This window comes from Triturus cristatus, chromosome 2_2 (genome assembly GCF_964204655.1).
Source record: "Triturus cristatus chromosome 2_2, aTriCri1.1, whole genome shotgun sequence".
NCBI classification, from domain to species: domain Eukaryota; kingdom Metazoa; phylum Chordata; class Amphibia; order Caudata; family Salamandridae; genus Triturus; species Triturus cristatus.
In genome coordinates, this window is record NC_140582.1 from 40,842,549 (window position 1) to 40,857,760 (window position 15,212).

At 45.6% G+C, this 15,212-nt stretch overlaps 1 protein-coding gene across 8 annotated transcripts in view; it reads right to left on the reverse strand.

Moving 5' to 3' along the window:
* The window catches only part of LOC146861800 (uncharacterized), a 1,595,865-nt gene that overhangs the window by 564,756 nt on the left and 1,015,897 nt on the right, over nt 1-15,212 (reverse strand). The window lies entirely within an intron of this gene.

Genomic DNA, 15,212 nt, shown 5'->3' on the forward strand with positions numbered 1-15,212 from the left:
GACCACCAGGGATGTTTCTTTTTGTTGTAGGGGGAGCCACCATTTAGGCAAGGATCGCTCCTCGGAGGGCATGTGTAGCCATGTTTCCCACTACGCTCCAGGGATTACACTTTTGTGCATTTTGAGAGTGACCACTTGGGCAAGGGTTGTTCCCCGGGGGCAATTTGCTTTTTCTGTGTTTCAGCCACCCCCTGGCAGTAGATCGGCTGTTTTTCAGCCGATCTAGCCCCTGGGGGGGGGGGAGGGTCAAAACCCACTAGAAGTCAGGGATTATTTGTTTTTATAATTACAGTAAGTGATCCTTTGGTCAAGGAGCTCTCCCCTTTCGGGAATGAATGTTTCTGCCCCACATAGGAGCAATTCAGCCTTATACTTTTAGTCCCATCTGCTCCATGGACGGAAGTCACTAGACCATCAGGCATCTTTTAGCATATGGCGTAAAAAGATTTGGGGAGTGGCCCCTTGGGCAAGGGTCACTCCTGTTTTGTAGGTGAATGTTTTGGTCCTTTTTGCCCTCTTTAGTAGCAGATTGGCCTTCTATTTTTTGCCCATCTGCTCCCAAGGGGCGCAGGAGCCACTAGACCACCAGGGATTTTATTGTATATGCTGCAAAACGTATTGGGGAGTGACCCCTTGGGCAAGGGTCACTCCACTTTTGAGATTGAATGTTTTGGTCATTTCTGACCCCCCTAGGGGCAGATTGGCCTTATATTTTAGTCCCATTTGCTCTTAAGGGGGGGCAGAAGCCACTAGACCACCAGGGATTTTATTGTTTACAGCACAAAATGCTTGGGGAGTGCCCCCTTGGGCAGGGGTTGCTCCCATTTTGGGGGTAAATATTTTGGCTGTTTTCCCCCCAATGAAGTATTTTTAGGTCCATGTTCCCCAAGGGAGCCAAAGCCAATAGACCATCAGGGAAAGTTTGTGTGTGAAAAGCAGTTCGGCTTACGGTCTGCGTGTTTTGCCATCATTTGTGATCGTAATGTTTTTTTTCTCATTTTCATTTTATTGCAAAGCTTTTGTTTTACTTTTGTGTAACTTGTGCCTGCCGTTTCAGCACTGGTTGTACTGCAATTTGTGTAGTTGCAAGTGTTTGGTAAGTAAACTTTATAATGTTTACTCCAAATGAGTATCAATGAACTGCATGTATGTGCTGGTGAGTCTAGCGGTCGCTGGCAAGTGAGTGACTTTGTTTTACAATATACAGGTCTTTGTGTGCTTTGTATTGTTGATTTAACCTTCCAACTGGTATATGCCAATAGTTTTTCTTTTTGTTTTATAAATCTACACTTTGTTTTCTTACTTTTTTTAGTGTTAGATACTGCTGATGAGGTTGCAAGGCTTCCCATTGGAAGTGCTGGTCTATGGGTTGACAAAAACATGGTGCAGCCAGTGTATCCTGTATTTAGTGGTGTTGCAGGGTGTAGAGTGAATTGTGAGATTTTTTGCCTATAATTTTCAATTGTTTATGAATGATGTATTTTTGGATGAGATTGTTGAGCAGACTAATTTGTACGCTGAACAGTATTTGAGGGACAACCATGCCAGACTTAAGTCCCACTCTAGAGCTACTCAGTGGACTCCCACAAATCTGAATGAGTTGAAGAAGTTCTTAGGTTTAACTTTTTTGATGGGCCTGATAAGGAAGCTATCACTGTCTTCATATAGGTCTACTAATCCCTTGATGGCAACGGCTATATTTCATGAAACCATGAGTCGTAATCTGTATTTGCTTCTTCTTTGTATGTTGCATTTTGTTGATAATGATTTAGTTTTCCGACAAGATCACCCTGATTGCGACCATCTTTTTAAGGTTTGGCCTATCCTTGATCACTGGGTAGATCGATTTTCAGAGATCTATGTGTCAAGTAAAGAAATTGCTGTGGATGAGTCTTTGGTCCTGTTCAAGGGCTGATTGGTTTTTAGGTTGTACATTGCTAGGAAGAGGGCACGTTATGGAATTAAGATGTATATGCTGTCTGAGAGTAGTACTGGATATGTTTATAATTTCAGGGTCCACACCAGTAGGGATTCCAATATTGACGCCCCTGGTTGTCTGTCCACTTTTGGAGTTACAGAGAAAATTGTGTGGGAACTTGGTAGAGGACTTTTTAACAAAGGTCACCATTTATACATAGATAACGTTTACACTGGTGTGCCATTGTGCAGGGAATTGTTCAAAGTGGACACTGTTGCTTGTGGTGCAAAGTTTACCCAAAGAGCTTAATTGTAAAAGACCTCTGAAGGAATAGTGCAGTGCCTTACGTAGCGATGAACTACTGGATCTGAAATTGTATGAAAGGAGCGATGTTTATTTGCTGACTACCATCCATGATGAAAGTACTTAACCTGTGACTATTTGGGGTCGGGTTGCTGAAGTGTACAAACCTGTGTGCATTTTAGACTACAATAAGCACATGGGTGGTGTAGGTCGAATGGATCGGAGGTTGAAAACTTACACTGCTGTTCATAAGGTGCACGTTTGGTATAAGAAGTTGGCTATCCATTTATTCCATTTACCAACCTTCAAAGTTTTTATTGCATTTAAGGATTGTTCTCCAGAGTCAAAAATGACATTATTCAATTTCAGTAGTCTCTGATAGGCAGCCTTGTAGTGGAACAGGCAAGAGTTCCTAGAGAAGCAGTGGTGGAGGATGCGGCTCTGTTGAAAAATCACCACTTTCCTGATCACTTTATTCCCACGGTCAAAAAAAAAATTCCCACTAAGAAATATAGGGCCAGATGTAGGTAAATGTGAAATACCGATTTCTTAATACCGAATTTTACCGATTCGGTATTAAGAAATCGGTATTTCCGATGTAGGTAAAAATTCTGTAATTTTTACCGAATCTGTAAAATTCGGAAAAAAAATACCGAATCCTTAATACCGATCGGTATTACCGATTCTTAATTACCGAATCGGTAAATACCGAATCCGTCATTCAAAATTCCTGCAACTGAGGAATCAGCCAATCCTGTGCATCCCAAGGATGCGGCCACAACCAAGCAGCTGCACTGAACCAGAAGCTGTTGGAGAGGCAGACAGCAGAGAAAGACAAACAGGAGCAACTTTACTACCTGACATCAAACACCAGAATGGACAGCCAGGACAGGGAAACTGATGGTGCAGAAAGGAAAAGAAAAATGAAATTTAGTGAGAGGGAGCTGGAGATCTTAATTGAGGAGGTGGCAAAGGAACACACCAAGCTATTTGGTAAAAAATCACTACAAGTGCCTGAGTCACAAAAAAGAAAAATATGGATTGGAATCCAGGACCTCATTAATTCCATAGGTGTGACCCACCGTGACGTGGACGACCTAAAAAAAAAAGAGGTGGTATGACCTCAGGAGTATGGTGAAGAAGAGGATGTCTGAAAGGAAAAAGCAAGCAAACCTGACAGGTGGAGGAAGAAATAGAGCACCTGCACCGACTGCCCTGGAACTGCTTGTGGAGTCCACCATTGAGCCTGAGAGTGTCAGAGGCATCGGGGATGCAGACAGCTCAGCCAGAGCTACAACCAAACAAGGTAAGATGCATGCACACCAAGCTGCACCCCCCACTCCCTAACCCCATTCCCCAATGAGGCAGTGTGAATCCCACTCCAGTACATGTTTTACTAAATACCAGCAATGCATTATGGGAGATGTAGTCAGTGTCACACCTATCATAACAGTCAGCCCGCTGAACCCAAAGGCATGTGACGCACATCAGCGATAAGCAAGCAGAGGACAGTCAGATTTATTGGCAGACATGAAATGTATTTGTATGCAATTGCTGTCAGACAAGTGAACTAATATACAATCTGTCTCCACAGGCAAGACATCGCGCAGGGCTGCGCCAGGCAAAGCAGGAAAGGCACCCCGGATAGATAGAGCAGAGGAGGAGGATGTCATTTCACCTGCGGGCCACACCACACCACCACCGTCAACACCACCACCATCAACACCACCACCATCAACACCACCACCACCGGCATCAACACCGGTATCACGACCGGCATCACCAGCAGCGTCACCAACGCCATCATCTCCAAGACCCAGGAGGCATGCAGTTGCCAGCCTCCAACAGATGGAGTTGTCCGACGAGGACTGCAGGGGGGAAGAACAGCCAACGGTGCCAGACGATGGCAATAATGCCGGTACACAGTCCCCCACAGAGCGACCACACACAGGTGCCAGACGCCGCAGGGCTAGGGCACACAGTCCAGCTTCGCAGGGCGAGGATCGGAGTGTCTATGCAGGTCTGGAGGTGAACATGTTGAAGGTGCAGCGCCTGCAAGGAAAGGCGATCAGATCAGTTCAGCGGCAGATGGGGCACAAGACAGCACACTTGCAGTGCATAGAGAAGGGCATCTGCACAATGAACACAACACTGGCTAAGGGAATGAGGGACATGGCTGAGGGCATGAGGGACATGTCCGACTCAGTGAGGCTGCTGTGCAGCAAGATGGACGATGACAGAATGGCAAGGCGCAGGGAGAGGCAGAAAATGGAGAACTACACCAAGGCGGTGAACCGCCTCTCTTCTGCTACTTCTCTGCTCTGCAGCCGCTCGGTGGCCATGCAGGAGGAGATGGCACACTGCAGCCGGGATGTGGCAAGGGGGCTGGTGACAGTGACCACTGCACTTGAAGTGCTACAAAATAATCAGACTGCCAATACTGGTGCAGGTGATGTGGCAGACAGTGAGGAGACAAATAGCCGCAGTAGTGAAACGCCCCCTATTACAGAGTCCAGGAGGCGCAGCGGACAGCAAAGTGGTGGCACAGGACAGATTGCCAGTGAGGACAGTGTACACAGAGGAAGCAGCAATGTTGTGCATGGGCGCAGGAGGTAATGCCAGGCACACTTGTTTTTGATACATGGGTGAATTAACCCATGACGGCTTTGTAGGCTGTTTGGAATTGGGACTGCTATGTTAAGCCCTTCATGATGTGGCGTAGTGACATGCTATTAAACTATGTCACTCACACACAATTACTGGCTGTGTCTACTTACTTACCTAGAAATAGTTCTGTGTAATCTCAGTCCGTCTTTGTCTCCCATCTGGTGCTGGTGCCGCTCCTGCTGCGCTGGGCTCTGGCTGTGGACAGTCAACGTCATCGTCCTCAGAGTCGGTCAAATCGACTGCTGTCCCTTTCTTAGTTGCCAGGTTATGCAGCATAGCACATGGAGCGATGATCTTGCAGCAGAGGATGGGTCGGTACTGACGGGTGCCTCCGCTTTTGTGGAGGCAGCGGAACCTGCTCTTCAACAGTCCAAACGTCCGCTCCACCACGTTGCGTGTTGATTTGTGCGCAGCATTATATCATCTCTCCCTTGGGGTTGATGGGTTCAGGTGAGGAGTGAGGATGAATGCCCGTACGGCATATGTGCTATCACCTAGGTGAGAAAGAAAGTTCCATTAATAACAAACACCAACACATTCATCAGCAGTATACACCAGGGTGCGTCACAGTGATTTACCTAGCAGGTATCCTTCTCCAAATTCTCCCCCAGCCAGACATGTGTATATCCCACTGTTGCGGAATATGTAGGAGTCATGGGTGCTCCCAGGAAATGTTGCCACGATGTCGGTGATGATGTTGGCCGCATCGCAGATGACCTGCACGTTGATGGAGTGGGTGGATTTTCTGTTACGGTAGATGTACTTGTTGGCTGCAGGTGGGCAGATAGGTATGTGTGTCCCATCAATGAACCCTATAACATGCAGGAACTGTGCCTTTTGGTAGAAGTCTGTTTTTGTTTTCTGCAGTTTGGCCTGAGTGGTGGGCAAGCATATGTAGTGATGCATCCTTTGCATCATGACATCCAGTAAATTGTTAAGGAACCGGGACAGGCAGCTCTGCGACACACCACCTGCCGCAGCTATCACCCCCTGGTAACTTCCTGATGCTAATAGGTGGAGGCTGCAGAGCACCTGGACATGTGGTGGTATAGCGTGCACCCTTGACGTAGGATGCTTCAGGAGTGGGTGCAGGTCCCGTATCATGTCCAGGATAGTTTGGGGGTGTAGCCTGTACCTTTCATGAATTTCTACCTTGAAATAGCGTGACTGTATATGCGCTCCTCACTTATGCAGATCCTCATTCCTGCTGCCTGTAGTCGTAGCCGCCTTGCAATAATGTAGAGGGCCGCCATTGTGTTGAGACTGTTGCATTTTGGGGCTGTTTGAATGTTGTGCACATGATTACCACCTGCTTTGAGTTAGTGGTAAACCGACTCTTAAATACCGAATTTCATGAAATTCGGTATTACCGATTTTTGGTACATCTCTTTTACCGATCCTTATTTACCGAATCGGTATTTGGGGTTTTCGGTATCTCCGATTCGGTAATAAGGAATCGGTAACTGGTTTTCCTTATTTTACCGATTCCTTATTACCGAATCCATTCGATATTACGAAAATTGCGATTGGCTAAATACCGGTCGGTAACGGTGAAATTTACTGAATTTCACCATTACTGTCCGGTATTTAGCCACCTACATCGGGCCCATAGAGTCTGTGTCCAAGAAGGATCTGGAGGGAAAGTCGTACGTATTGCCTCAATTGTCCTTCCAATCCTGGGCTGTGTGTGCCAACATGTTTTAAATTATACCACACCAAGCTGACATTTTGGTTGCAACCATGAGCGTAAAAATAAACTGACTGGTTTGTATAGTTTTATATTTTTGGTTCAGAGCTCATGGTTGGCATTTGTGTGATGTATTTAGTTAGAGCTGTTGTGTTTGTAGCTATAGTTTTGTATCTATTGCCAGTTTATTTGTGCTTTCTTTTTTGTATAAAAACCTCGATGGACTGGCGTTTGGTGGGTGGTGTATGACGACTGGCATTTGGCTGGCGGTGTGCATGGACTGGAGTTTGGCTGGCGATGTGCATGGACTGGCACGTCGCTGGTGGTGTGCATGGACTTGTGCTTGGCTGGTGGTGTGTGTGGACTGACTTTTGGCTGGCAGTGTGCATGGACTGGTGGTATGCATCGACTGGTAGTGGGCGTGGACTGGCGCTTGGCTGGTGGTGTGTAGATTAGCGTTTGGCTGGCGGTTTGTGAGTAGTGACTTGCTGCTGGTCACTATACACCCTGCTAGCCAAACGCTGGTGCACACACTCCGTCAATTGCCAGCCAGTGCGATTGCTGTGTCAGTCATGTGGCCCTATGAAAATGATTGGCCCTTGAACAAATCTAACTAGTATGTATGTGTGCTTGAGGAATTAGTTGGCTGTGAAGTAATATTTGTATTTTCTGTCTTTCTCTGCCAAGGTGTACATTGTCCCTTGGGAAAAATATACCAATTCTAGATATTTGCATAAAGTAAAAAACCAAAGGAGTAAAGGGTGGTATCCCTCTCGTGGATCCCAACAATTACCCAAAATGCCCTGCAAGCCTCAAACTGTGACAACAGTCTCACATTTTTCTTGCATTACCGTGCCATATTCGTCCACAATCAGAAAGAAACAACAGATTTTCTACCACCCAGTGTTTCCCCCAGGTCTCCTGATAAAAATGTTACCTCACTTGTGTGGGTTGGCCAAGTGCCCGTGACAAGGAAGGGCCATAAAGTATTGTGGAGGCATCAAATATTTTCAATCACAAAACAAATTGGTTTTGCAAAGGGGTGACCTGCGTTTTTGGTCTGAAGCTCAGCGGCCATGTTGGGAAACCTACAAAACCCAGACATTTCTAATAACTAGACACCAGGGGGGAGTCCAGGGAGGTGTGGGTTGCATCAATCTCCCAACATTTTCTTACCCAGAATCCCCTGCAAACCTCAAATTTAGCTAAAAGAATGACATTGTCCTCACATTTCTGTGTGAGAAAGTTGTGGGATCACTGGGCTGACATAAATTTCCTACCACCCAGCGTTTCCCCAGGTTCCTGAAAAAATGGTACCTCAGTTGTGTGGGTGGGCCAAGTGCCTGTGACAGGAAAGGGCCCAAAATATATTGTGTAGACGTCAACAATTATCGATCACAAAACAAACTGGTTTTGCAAGCTGGTTCACGTTCATTTTTGGTCCCGGACTCCGCGACCATGTAGGGAAACCTACAAAACCCAACATTTCTGAAAACTAGACACCAGTGGGAGTCCAGTGGGGGCTGGAAGTTGTGGGTCTCCAAAAGGTTTGTTACCCAGAATCCCCTGCAAACCTTAAAAGTTGCTAGAAAAACTCACATTTTTCAGTGTGGGATAACAAAAAATAACAAAATTCCTACCACCCAGCATTCCCCTCGGTCTGCTGAGTAAAATGATACCTCACTTGTGTGGGTGGGAAGAGGGCCTGCAACTGGGAAAGGTAAAAAATGTTGAGTTTGAGGCGATAGCACAGCGAGCTCTGGGTGCTATAATTTTGTTTATATAAATTTGTAGGTTGGCTTTGCATTGGACACCCACACAAGTGAGGTATCATTTTACTCAGGAGACTAAGGGGAAAGGTGCGTAGTAGGAAATGTGTGCCGGCACAGTGATCCCACACAGAAATGTGAGTAGATTGTGAGTTTTTTATCCAAATTTGAGGTTCACAGGGTATTTTGGGTAAGAAAACGCTGGGGGATCCATGGAAGCCACAACTCCATGGACAGGTGTCTAGCTTTCAGAGGTTTCTGAGTTTGGTAGGTTTCCGTACATGGCCACCGATCCGGGGACCAAGAACACAGGTGACCCCCTTGCAAAACCCGGTAGTTTTGTGATTGCTATTTTTGATACATTCACAATATATTTTGGGCCCTTCCACGTCACTGGCACTTGGCCCACCCACACACTTGAGGCACCATTTTAATCAAGAGACCTGGGGGAATGCTGGGTGGTAGAACATTTGTATTGGCCTGATGATCCCACAACTTCCCCACATAAATATGTAGAGAAAATATTATTTTTTTAGCAAAATTGGAGGTTTGCAAGGTATTAGGAAGTTTGTGGCCAGGTCTGGTGGCTCAGTGGACTAATACGTCCATTGCGGGGGCCTGTGTTCGACCTCATGGTCACAGGTTCAAATCCATCCAGGTCCACTCAGCCTTTCATCCATCTGAGGTCAATAGAATGAGTTCCATTGAGTTGGGTAACAATAAACATCTATTATTCAGAGCCAAGATACCTCCGGGTGAACGTGCGCTTTACAAATACATGTTATGTTATGATTATAGGTAAGAAAACGTTGGGTGATCCACGCAAGCCCTGGACTTCCTCGGATGTCTAGTTTAGAAGTGTCCGGGTTTGGTAGGTTTCCCTATATGGCCGCTAAGCCTGGGACCTAAAACACAGGTGAACCCCTTGCAAAACCAGGTCTTTTTGAGATCAATAATTTTAAAGTATCACAGTACGTTTTGGTCCATTTCCAGTCGTGGGCACTAGGCACACCCAACCAATTGTGAGGTTTGCAAGCTATTCTGGGTAACAGGACCTGGTGAGAGCCACACACGTCACCCCATCCTGGATTCCCTTTAGTGCCTAGTTTTTAAAAAATGTACAGGTTTGCTAGGTTTCTCTAAGTGCCGGCTGTTTTAGGGCCCAAAATCCACAGCTAGGCACATTGCAAAAAAGTGTCAGATTTCTGTGAAAAAATTAGATGTATCCATGTTGTGTTTTGGGCTATTTCCTGTCACAGGCTCTAGGCATACCCTACCCACACAAGTGTGGTACCATTTTTATTGGGAGACTTGGAGGACTGCTGAGTGGGTGGAAGTTTGTGGTTCCCCATAGATTCCAGAAATCTCCATCACAGAAATGTGAGGAAAATGTATTTTTATTGTTACAAATTGGGAGGTTTGCAAGGTATTCTGGGGGTGAGAGCCACACACATCACCCCATCCTGGATTTTCCGTAGTGTCTAGTTTTAAAAATGTACAGTTTTGCTAGGTTTCCCTAGGTGACTGCTGAGCTTGGGCAAAAAAATCCACAGCTAGGCACAGTGCAAAAAAGGGTAATTTTTCTGTGGAAAAAGGTGGTGTCCATTTTGGGTTTTGGGCCATTTTCTGTCATGGGCACTAGGCCTGCCCACACAAGTGAGGTACCATTTTTATCAGGAGACTTGAGAGAATGCTAAATGGGCAGACGTTTGTGCTCCCTGCAAATCCCAGACCTTTCCGTCACGGAAATGTGAAGAAAATGTGTTTGTTTTTTTACAAATCTTGAGGTCTGCGTGGGATTCTGGATAACAGAAACTGGTAAGAGCCACACAAGTCACCCGATCTTGGATTTACCTTGGTGTCTAGTTTTAAAAAATGTATAGGTTTGCTAATTGTTTCCTAGGTGACATCTGAGCTCAGGCCCAAAATCCATAGCTAGCACATTGCAAAAAAGCATCAGTTTTCTGTGGAAAAATGGGATGTGTTCACATTGCGTTTCGGGACGTTTCCTGTCACAGGCACGAGGCCTACTGACACAAGTGAGGGGCCATTTTTATTGAGCGACCTAGAGAAAAGCTGGATGGGTGGAAGTTTGTGGCTTTCTGCAGATTCCAGATTTGAGGTTTGCAAGGGATTCTGGGTAACAGAACCTGGTGAGAGCCATACAAGCCACCCTATCTTGGATTTCCCATGGCGCCTAGTTTTTAAAAATGTATAACGTTGCTTGGTTTTCCTCGGTGCTGGGTGAGCTAGGGCCTAAAATCCACAGCTAGGCACATAGCAAAAAAATGGTCAGTTTTCTGTGAAAACTTTTATGTGTACACGTTGTGTTTTGGGTCATTTCCTGTCATATGCACTAGACCTACCCACACAAGTGAGGTACCTTTATTATCGGGAGACTTTGGAGAATGCTGGGTGGGCAGCAATTTGTAGCTCCTTGCGGAGACCAGAACTTTCTGTCACTGAAATGCGATGAAAAATCATTTTTTTGCCACATTTTAGGCTTTGCAAGAGATTCTGGGTAACAGAACCTGGCAAGAGCCAAACAAGCTACCCCATCTTGGATTCCCCTTGGTGTCTAGTTTTTAAAAATGTACAGGTTTGCTAAGTTTCCTAAGCTGCCAACAGTGCTAGGCCCAAAACAACTGCACATCGCAAAACAAATGGTCAGTTTTCTGTGAAAAATGTTATGTGTACATGTTGTGTTTTGGGCCGTTTCCTGTCGCGGGCGGTAGTTCTACTGACTCAAGTGAGGTACCATGCTTTCAGGAGACTTGGGGGAATGCTGGATGGGTGGAGGTTTGTGGCTCCCTGCAGATTCCAGAACTTTCCACAACAAAAATGGGAGGAAATGTGTTTTTTAACAAATTTGAAGGTTTGCAAGGGATTCTGGGTAACAGAACCTGGTGAGAGCAACACAAGCCACCTCATTTTGGATTTCCCTTTATGTCTAGTTATCAAAAATGTATACGTTTGCTAGATGTTCCTAGGTGCTGGCTGAGCTAGGGTCACAAATCCACAGCTAGGCACACTGCAAAAAAAGAGTCTGTTTTCTGTGGAAAAATGTTATATGTCCACGTTGTGTTTTGGGCCACATTCTGCTGCGGGAAACTAAGCCTGCCCACACAAGTGAGGTACCATTTTTATCGGGAGACTTGGGGCAATGCTAGATGGGTGAAAGTTTGTGTCTCCCTGCAGATTCCAGAACGTTCCATCACAGAAATATGAGGAAAATGTGGTTTTTCAACAAATTTAGAGGTTTGCAAGGGATTTTGGGCAACAAAAGTCTCCCCATCTTGGAGTCCCCTTACTTTCTAGGTTTCAAAAATATATAGGTTTGCTAAATGTTTTCTAGGTGACGGCTGAGCTAGGGCCTAAAATCCATAGCTAGGCACATTGCAAAAAAGGGTCAGATTTCTGTGGAAAAATGTGATGTATCCACGTTGTGTTTTGGGTCACTTCCTGTCACGGGTACTAGGCCGACACAAGTGAGGTGCCATTTTTATTGGGAGACTTGGGGGAATGCTTGATGGGTGGACGTTTATGGCTCCCTGCAGATTCAAGAACTTTCCATCAAAGAAATGTGAGGAAAATGTGTTTTTTAACAAATTGTGAGGTATGCAAGGGTTTCTGTGTAACAGAACCTGGTGAGAGTGACAGACATCACCCCATCCTGGATTCCACTTGGTGTCTAGTTTTTAAAAATGTACCAGTTTTCTAGGTTTTCCTAGGTGCTGGCAAAAGCTAGGGCCTAAAATTCACAGCTAGGCACATTGCACAAAAAGGGTATGTTTTCTGTGGAAAAATGTGATGTGTCCACATTGCGTTTTGGACGATTTTCTTCTGCGGGCACTAGGCCAACCCACACAAGTGAGGTACCATTTTAATCAGTAGACTTGAGGGAATGCTGGATGTGTGGATGTTTGTGGCTCCCTGCAGATTCCAGATCCTTCCATCAGTGAAATATGAGGACAGGTGTTTTTTCAACAAGTTTTGAGGTTTGCAAGGGATTCTGGGTAACACAAGTCACCCCATCTTGGATTCCTCTTGCTGTCTAGGTTTAAAAAATATATAGGTTTGCTAAATGTTTCCTAGGTGACGGCTGAGCTAGGGCCAAAAATCCATTTCTAGGCACATTGCAAAAAAGAATCAGTTTTCTGTGGAAAAATGTGATGTGTCCACGTTTTGTTTTGGGCCATTTGCTATCACGGGTACTAGACCTTCAGACACAAGTGAGGTGCCATTTTATTGGGAGACTTGGGGGAGTGTTTGATGGGTGAATGTTTGTGGCTCCTTGCAGATTCCAGAACTTTCCATGAAAGAAATGTGCGGAAAATTAGTTTTTTTGACAAATAGTGAGGTTTGCAAAGGATTCTGGGCAACAGAACCTGGTGAGAGCCACACACATCACTTCATCCTAGATTCCACTTGGTGTCTAGTTTTAACAAATGTATAGGTTGTCTAGGTTTCCCTAGGTGCTGGCTAAGCTAGGGCCTAAAATCCAGAGCTAGGCACATTGCAAAAAAAGGGTCTGCTTTCTGTGGAAAAATGGGATGTGTCCATGTTATGTTTTGGAAAAAACAACAATTGATGGACAGAATGCAGAACAATGTCATACATTCACCCCAGTACAGAGATCTGGGCCTAAATCCATTGTTTTTTTGCTCACCATGCCATTCCAGTTTAGACCCAGCAATATGCAAATCAGTCTTGACCTTGTGTCCAATGGAAACAGTCCATCCCGAACTGGCAATCCAGGTCCTCCCTGGACTGGAAACAAGCCCCCTAGGACCGGTTTCGGGCTTTCAGCCCTCATCAACCAGGATAGCTTGACTCCAGTGGCATGGAGAGCACGTAACAGAACATGGTGAGAGCCACACACATCACTCAATCCTGGATTCCACTAGGTGTCTAGTTTTAAAAAATGTACAGGTTTTAGGGGTTTCCCTAGGTGCTGGCTAAGCTAAGGCCTAAAATCCTCAGTAAGGCACATTGCAAATAAAGGGTCTGTTTTCTGTGGAAAAACGTGATGTGCCCACATTTTGTTATGGGCCATTTTTTGTCGCGGACTCTAGGCCTACTCACTCAAGTGAGGTATAATTTTTATCGGTAGACTTCAGGGAATTCTAGATGTGTGGAAGTTTGTGGCTCCCTGCAGATTCCAGAACTTTCGGTCACAGAAATATGAGGAAAGCTCATTTTTGACAAATGTTGAGGTTTGCAAAGGATTCTGGGTAACTTAACTTGGTAATAATCACCCCTTCCTGGATGCCCCATGGTATCTTGTTTTCAAAGATGTACCGGTTTGCTAAATCTCCCTAGCTGCCAGCAGAGCTAGGGCCCAAAATCCACAGCTAGGCACATTACAAAAAAAGGGTCAGTTTTCTGTGGAAAAATGTAATGTGTCCACATTGCGTTTTGGCCATTTCCTGTCACAGGCACCTGGCCTATCCACACAAGTGAGGTACCATTTTTATAAAAAGACTTGCTTGAATGCTGGGTGGGTGGAAGTTTGTGGCTCTCCACAGATTCCAGAACTTTCCATCACCAAAATGTGAGAAAAGTGTGGGTTTTTCCATAATCTTTGAGCTATGCAAGGGATTCTGGGTAACAAACCTGGTGAAGCCACACAAGTAACCCCATCCTGGATTTCCCTTGGTGTCTAAATTGAAAAAAAATTGCAGGTTTGTTAGCTTTTCCTAGGTGCAGGATGAGTTAGGGCCCAAAATCCACAGCTAGTCACATTGCAAAAAAAGGTCACTTTTCAGTGGGAAGATGTGATGTGTGCTTGTTGTGTTTTGACCCATTTCCTGTTGTGTGCACTAGGCCTACCCACACAAGTGAGGTACTGTTTTTATAGGGAGACTAAGGGGAATACATAATAGTAGAACAAGCGTTATTACTGGTTGTCTTTCTATGGATTTCTGTCTTCCGAATGTAAGACAGTGTGTTAAAAAGAAGACATTTTGAAAAATGCCCTCCAATTCATATTCTTCTATGACTACCCACAAATTCTGAAATGTGCAAATAACCACTGCTTCTAAACTCCATATCTTGTTCCCATTGCAAAAATATATAGGTGTCCCTGCTACCTATTTTTTCACTCTTTATATTTTACCAAAGTAATTGTTGTCTACCCTGTACACAATGAAAAACATTGCAAAGTGCAGCTCAGTGATAGGCTCTGGGTACCTTGGGTTCTTGGTGAACCTATAAGCCCTATATATCCTCGCAACCAGAATGGGTCCTGTGTACGTAAGGGTACATTGTGTTCAACAATTTTGTTTAGTTAGAAGAAGTTACAGGTGAAAATGTAGGCTCAAATGGCTGCTTTATCAACTCAATTTAGATATTGTTTTATGGGGGGCGCTAGAGGGCGCATGGCAAGATGGCCGCACTGGTGTGAGGCTCTGCCTGGCCGTTCCATAATCCGCCCATTATCTGCTGCTACGATTATCATCTAAACCCGCTGGATGCCTGTATGGTTCCATGACCCCCTGCTGCTCCTGTTGGTGGCGACTGCGGCCCTGAAAATCGGTTGGAAGAGTGCCGGTGAGACCTTACCACGTTGTTGCTGAGGTACAGAAAATGGTGGCCGCTGTGACGCTGTAGGCCCTCCGGAGCTGCGGGGCTTCGGTGCGTCCGCCTGGGGCTTCTCGTCACATCTGTTGTGGCCCTGGGTGTTTTGCTCTGGGTTTGCTGCTGGCTGCCTCGTGGTGCGACTGCGGAACTGACAGAGAAACAGTGGATGATCGTTTGCTGGAGCGGGCCAGGCCGCGGAGCCTGATCGAAGGGTAAGAGCTGGTTCTGGGAAGCTGCAGAGACCCCCACAGGCGAGGAAACAAGCTGCGGCCTCAGCTGCGGTGAG